The sequence below is a fragment of the Papaver somniferum genome, chromosome 7 (genome assembly GCF_003573695.1).
Source record: "Papaver somniferum cultivar HN1 chromosome 7, ASM357369v1, whole genome shotgun sequence".
NCBI lineage: Eukaryota > Viridiplantae > Streptophyta > Magnoliopsida > Ranunculales > Papaveraceae > Papaver > Papaver somniferum.
This window is the reverse complement of record NC_039364.1, coordinates 153,428,495-153,436,069: the sequence shown is the minus strand read 5'-3', so window position 1 is coordinate 153,436,069 and position 7,575 is coordinate 153,428,495. Positions and strand designations below refer to the sequence as shown.

The following is a 7,575-nucleotide window of genomic DNA, read 5'->3' as shown; positions in this document are numbered from 1 at the left end:
CAGCTAGTTCAAATAACTCAAATGAAACTAGTTATAGAGTTGTTCAATTGTTTATATTCTCATAGAAGTATACAAGACACAATTGAAGCAAAATCTTTTTTGATTCGCTCGAATCAATTCATGAACATTATAGCCACAGTTTCCAAAGATTGCATTCTTTGTTTTTTCATGAGTATGTAAATATATGTTACCGATTTTAGAACTTAACCCACTCAAGTATGCAAACGGGTACGCGTACCTAAGTTCCTGGACTTGGTATTGTTCGCCAGTATGCAAAATGGTACTCATACTGTCGTTCATGACCGAAATCGGTTGAAATAAGTACGCATACGAGTATGCATACTATAGTTCCCAGACTTCAACTGTTGAATAAGTATGCATACGGGTATGCATATTAAGTTCCCGGACTTGGAATACACTTGCAACAGTTAGCATACAAGTACGCATACTGTACTATATCCAATCAATGGTTAATTGTTCTAAACTCCCATTTTAATCATTGAAACATTCTTAGAAAACGAGAATAACTGTCTCACACAAACTATTAGCTTCAAAGCAATTTTCAAGTGATCAAATGATCAATATGAAACATTCTGAGTCTACATCAAATGACTGTCTCACACAAATCATATAAGATGTTACCAGGCGATTTTCACATGATCATCTTTTGACTTTCGGCATAGAATAAAAGATGAACTTGGTTAAAGCGAAAGCTTACCAACACACATTTCGAGAAATATGTATACGAGTTAAACTCAACTCTAAATATCATGTGTATAATGTAAAGTCTATATAGCTATACGACTTTGTCTCAATAGGAGATAGAATTGAAATAGACTTATAGTGATAGATGAGTTCAAGTCTCCACATACCTTTTATTGATGAAGTTCCACAAGCTCCCCTTACTAGTTCTTCGTCTTCAATCGATGAACACCGTAAAGTCTAAAGCTCAGCTACACATTCTTTCCTAATATGAGACATAGCTATAAGTAGACTAGAAATCAAGACTTATAGTTTTGACAACTAAACTTGATAAACAATTTTGAGATAGCAACGCTTGAGAGTTCGACCGAGCAGTGCTCTAACAATCTCCACCTTTGTCAATTTTAATGACAAAATTATCAATACATATGGATTAAATAAATAAACTTTGTAGCTTCTCATCCAAATGCTTGATTTCCTTGGTTCTTCAACATTACTCGAAATCTTCGTCACTTCCAAGTACTCCAGTGATTCTGAACGTGTTCAAATCAGCATCATAGTTGTTGAAGATCCGTAGCTATAACAATAAGAAAACAGATGTTCTCAATTATTGTTATACAGTGTCATAATATCATTATACAACATCAAAGTTCAATTGTATCACAATTTTGACAATAATACTATGGTGATATGTATCACTCCCCCTTAGTCAATACTTCATCTCACATTGAAAACCACCCCCCCCCCCCCCCCCCCCCCCCCCCCTCCTACATAATGATCCGTAAACCGTATGTATTTGTAGTGTGGACTACACAATAATTCTCCCCCTTTTTGTCAATATAAATTGGAAAAGGTATGAAAACTAGTGGGATCATAATGAAATTCTCAAAGAGATACTTCATGACTAAAAGAGAACATATCGACTTTGTTTCGAAGATTTCACATAGTCGAAACTTAGTGTATTCATAAAAAAGTTTATAAAGATACAAGATAACTCCTAAATATTCCACAACCGCACTCCGGACAAAGATTTGGCAATTAAGCACAAGTTTAATTAAGAACTCTCACTCATAAAGTGTCATTCCCGAAAGAACAACAAGAGCGACCTTACTTTTACAAGAAAAAAATGATTTATTTGGACATTAAAAAATTACATGAAACATGAATTTCTATCCAGAAAACTCAATTAAATTAACCACAAAGAAACCTCAATGATTAATTTAATCAGAAATGCTCAACATAAGAAAACTTACGTAGCCGTACAGTACTTTCACATAGAATTGGATCAGGGAAAGATCAATACTGCGGAATATTCAAAGATTCATTCTATTTTTCATCTATTTTTATTTTTTTGAAACAAGAAATGATGTATTGATAGAAAAGTTAATTCAATACAAGAGATTTGTCCACAGCAAGTTGTGCTCTAATTTCCAACGGAGAATAACTAGACCACGCTATTGATAAAGCATTCTCTCTAGCTAGTTTAGAGAGAATGTCTGCCATTTTATTACCTTCTTTGGGAATGTATGAACATTTCCAAGAACTAAATATACTGAAAAAACCTTGAATATCTTTTACGAAATTAAGCAATTGCCAATCAATGAAGGCATTATTATTGACTTCTTCCACCAACGTCTTTGCGTCAAGTTCAAAGTGCACTTTCTCCAGTTTCAGACTTGCGCCAGATTCACAGCTTCCCATAAACTCATGCACTCCGCTTGCGCAGCATTCCTTATGTCTGTTAGATGCATTCAGCTGCTTGCTGCTCACCGTCAAAATTTTGAACCATTAATCCAATTCCACCTGTGTTGTTAGAATACAAATAAGAACCATCTATATTAATGGTAACAACGTCTACAGGAGGATATAGCCAATGTATATTTCTACAAGAAACTCTAACAGAGGTAGTATGATGCAATTTATTGTGTGCTAAGTTTTCACTAATAAACCTGCGAGCTTTTAAGATAGTTATTTACGGATAAGGATTAGTGCCCTGGAAAGTTTTGTCACATCTGTCAGACCATAAGCGCCATGCAATGATAGCTCTTTTGCATATTTCGCCTGTTGAGATCTTCTTATCATGAAAGTCATCAAACCAGCTACATATCCAATATGAGAAGGAAGAGGAACCATTCGAAGACCAACCAGATATAGAAAACCACACCGCTCTAGCTAAGTTACATTCCATCATAACATGAGATGGAGTCTCTAGCACCTGCTCACAGAAAGGGCAGACAGAAGGGATTCCAGGTATCTTAGAACTGAGAATATCTCTCATTGGAACAAGAGTAGAGACAACTTTTCATAGAAATTGTCTTACCGGAGAAGAGGCAGTTTCCACAGCGATTTGTAGTTTTTTTATCATTCTTGGCCCTACCGAATCTGATATCTCTTGATCTTCATACATTGTTCTGTAAGCTGATTTTACATAAAACCTTCCATTTTTTTCTAACAACCAGACCAGCCTATCTTTGTAGCTGTTTTGAATCTGTAATCCCATAATGGAGTTTACTATGTCAGACTCGAATAGCTCTTGCATTTTTTGTATATCCCAGGAGCTGTTGTTCTGGTTAAACAGTTGATGCACAAATTTATATTGCTGATGAGACGTACAACCTTGTTTTGGAACTGGAGGGCTTGTTAAAGTTTGGATCTATTTGTGCTGCCATATTAAAATCTTTCTGCCATTTCCTATACACCAACAACTGTTTGATTGCACAAACCCTAGCTCCGAACTCAAACTTCTCCAGGACCAAGTTGTATTGATCTTCTTTTTTAAATTTAAAAGGTCACCATCTGGAAAGTATTTATCCTGTAGAGATCATGGACTCTGTGTCAGAACAAAGTTTCCAAGATGATTTTGCAAGTAAAGACCTATTTAAGATTTTCATATCACGAAATACAAGTCCCCCTTCTTCTTTGGGTTTTTGAGTTCTTCTCCATGTGATAATATAGTTGCCTCTACATGAATTCTTATTTCTCCAGAACTGCTGCTGTTTTGAACTCATCTTTTTAATGGTAACATCTGGAAGCCTGAAACTCGCCATATGATATATTGGTATCGCGTTGGAGACATTCTTAATCATAACTGATCTCGCTTCCTCAGACATGTTGATGCCATTCCAATTTGCAAATCTGTGATCCATTTTATCACAGAGAATTGGGAAAGGAATACGCTTTTTCCTACCAACAAAAGAAGGAAGACCAAGATATTTTTCGTATGAGATATTTAAGTATCTGACTTGTAAAGCTCCACTGATAGTCTGACATTCTTCAAGTGAAAGATTAGAACTGAAAAACACGGCAGATTTGTTGAAATTTATCAACTGCCCTGAGCATATGGAGAACTGATGTATCACGCTTAGCAATTTTTGAACTTGTGCATCATTAGATTTACAAAACAAGAGAAAATCATCCGCAAACAGCAAATGGTTGATCTTTGGTGTTGAACGAGAAATTTTCATACCTCTAAGTTGCCCAGTTGATTCAAAGTGAGCTAAGAATCTTGAGAAAGACTCTAATAAATAGATAGGGTGATAACGGGTCACCCTATCTAATTCCTCTAGTCGTCTTGAATACTGTCGTGGGTGAACCATTCAACATGACTTCAATATGAGTTGTAGAGATGCATTGGAAAATAAGCTGTCGAAATTTATCTGAAAAAACAAATTGTTTAAGAATGTCTAATAGGAAACTCCATTCAAGTCTATCGAATGCTCTATACATGTCCATTTTAAGAGCAAGATGACCCCTTAATCCTTCTTTTTTCTTCATGGCTTGCACAATTTCCTGCACTAAGCAAATGTTTTCTGAGATTAGTCTACCTGGTATATAAGCCGACTGCATTGGAGAGATGATTTTTGCAATATGTTTCTTCATCCTCGAGGCAATGATCTTCGAGATGATTTTATATACTGTATTGCACAAAGCTATGGGACGAAAATATTCCGGTTTGTTAGCTATTTATACTTTAGGAATCAAAGAGACCCTAGTGTTATTTAGCTGTTGAAGTAAAAAACCCGAATGAGAGAAAGATTTGATCATCTTACAAACATCTTCCTTCACTACATGCAATTGAGTCTGGTAAAACCCAGGGGGGAACCATCTGGTCCCGGTGATGTCCATGGCTCCATCATCATGAGTGCTTGATATCTTTTTCTGAAGGAATGGCTTCAAGTTCTTCATTGTCTTTTAAAAAAATGCACTGTGGGATATGTCTGAGGAAATTCTGGCTGCTTGGTGGGTTGGAAGTAGTTATAATATTCTGAAAATGCTGTTTTCGAAGATTAGAGAGTGAATCCATGTCATTGCACCATGTGCCATTAGGGACCAAAAGAGAATCAATTATGTTTCGACATTTTCTTTTATTCATTCTAATATAGAAAAACCTCGAGTTCATATCCATGTCATTATAGAAGTGCTCACGTGACTTTTGCCTATTAGATCTTGCTTGAATTTCGATGAGTTGTCTGATCTCACTTTCTAAATGAATAACCGCTTCTGTATTGGAGCTATTCACATCAGTAACTTGCAAGGAGATTAATTCTGACTGAAGTTGTGTGATACGTTTATTGAAGTCACCAAACGTACTTTTACTCCATAGAGACAACAAATTCTTGTATTAGACAACTTGTTTGTGAGAACAAAAGCATTAGAACCAGAAAAGTTAGCAGACCAAGCAGTTTTGATATTCTCAGAAAAAGAATCATGTTTGAGCCAATGCTCAAAAAAATTCCAATTCCTACCAGTAAACCTATATTGGTTTGAAATATCTAACAAAATAGGGGCATGGTCAGAACTAAGGCTGCACATGGTCCAGTACAGTCCGGTTCTCCTATGGAACCGGTCCATGTACTTGGTGTTGACCGGTACTTCATTTTGAGGACTGATACATGTACTTGTACCTGGTGTTGTACCTGTACTTCCGGTACAGGTCCGGTACAACACCGGTACCTGGTTTTTACCCATTCTATGAACAAAATACCAACCCATAAATTCAACCCCAATATCAATCTATCAAACTTATTAAATTCACAAAATTTAAACATTTCTAGGTTCCTAAGAATTCGAACAAAAATACAATAAAAAGATTGTTTGCATAGAGACATAAACATAATTAAAAAGAAATTGAATAGAGACATAAACAGAAATAAACCACCAAATCCATCAAGCATTATCAAGAACTGATCTGCATCTTTAGATTCTTTACCAAAATCCATCAAATTTGATCCATTCCCATGTTCTACTAAATTCAGCAGACTCCTTCACACTTGATTTTAGTCACCACCAATGTTTCCTCTCTTGCAATTAAATTTAAATAAGAACCCAAATCTCAAAAACCCTTTTTTGATTCCCACCCTTTCATACCTTCAATTTCATCTTCAAGTCTTCTTTAAATTCCTCTTATGAAACCCTAAACTTCAGATTCATCATCAAATCAACTTCGCAACATCAATTATTAACAATTAATGATAACCATTTTCTCTGCATCTATCATCAAATCACATAAACATGGAATCACAGGGGTCCGGTTGTAAGAAATTGAATATTGACAGCAAAAATCAGACCAAATCAGCAAAATCATACCACTCTAAACAAAACCCAAATCAAAAGATAGTGAAGCAAATACAAATCAAACGCGAGAGAGAGAGAGAGATTGATTACCTGTTGATGTTGTTTAATCATACATGCAATATAATAAGAACCCTAAAAAACTAATCTTCTTTACCCAAAATCAGATTGAGATGTTAGTAACTAAAGAAGAAGTAAAGAAGAAGATGGTGGTTGTTTTGATAGAGTTATGTATGCAAAATGAAGAAGAAAGTGGCGGTTGCGGTGATAGGGTTTGCTTCTTCGCTGAAGAAGAAAAAGTGAAGGAGGAGAGGAGGAAGTAACGAGGTGCACTGAAGGATTAGGTTAGTCGAACTTATATAAGAAGAAATTGAGAGCTAGGATTAATTATAATCTTTAAAATCAACGGTATTGAGTAACCGGTTTTTTTGGGCCGGTTCCAGTCAGGTACCACCCCAAAACCGGTCCCTGTACCTGGTGTTATCCCGGTTCTCAAAATGGGTACCGGTCCCTGTATCGGCTACACCGGTTCCGGTACAGTCCCGGTCCGATTTTTTCGGTTCCAGTCCGGTACAGGTCATCTTGACCGGTTCTTGTGCAGCCTTAGTCAGGACCATATTGAGGAATATGTCTAAGAATGGAATCCGGATAAACTAGGTACCACTCACTATTTCCTAATGCTCTATCTAACCTGGACTTAAAACGACTTGTGCCGTGTTTATTACTACTCCAGGTAAAAGGGTTGCCACGGAAGCCTAAATCCGTAAGGTCAGAGTCTTTAATGAGGTCTAGGACATCACTTGAGGTGGTATTATTGAAATTAGTGTTTCTATTTATTGGGTGTAAAAGTGATGTTCAAATCACCAATGATAACCCAGGGTTTATTAATAGTCCTACCAAAATTCTTAATGAACGACCATTGAGCTTCTTTTTCATGATTATAAGGAGTTCCATAAACACAAGTTAAGTACCATTCCCCTCTACTAGCATCATTAATGACACGAGTGTGAAAGATTTTATCATCCTGGTGATCTATTTTTAGTGTGAAACCATCCTTCCATAACAAAAGTAAGCCACCTGCTAGACCAACAGAAGGAGCAAAAGCTTTATTGAGCATTCCTAGAAAGTTAGATAACCTGATGATTCTACTGTCATTGATTTTTGTCTCACATATGAATATAATGTCAGGACGATGAAGGTTTTTAAGATAAAGAAGGTGATCTTTAGTGTCTTTACCTAAGAAACCTTGACAATTCCAATTAAGTATTTTCATACTGAAAATAGCGTGAGTTCCAAGCCTAA

At 36.1% G+C, this 7,575-nt stretch overlaps 1 long non-coding RNA gene across 1 annotated transcript; it reads right to left on the bottom strand.

The window, feature by feature from the left end:
* Window positions 1-5,695: 5,695 nt before the first annotated feature.
* Window positions 5,696-6,591, bottom strand: LOC113293091. The gene is made up of 2 exons (XR_003332041.1): window positions 6,367-6,591; window positions 5,696-6,192 (listed from the first exon to the last, which is right to left on the bottom strand). It is a non-coding gene; the product is annotated as an uncharacterized LOC113293091 (long non-coding RNA).
* Between the last annotated feature and the right edge of the window lie 984 nt (window positions 6,592-7,575).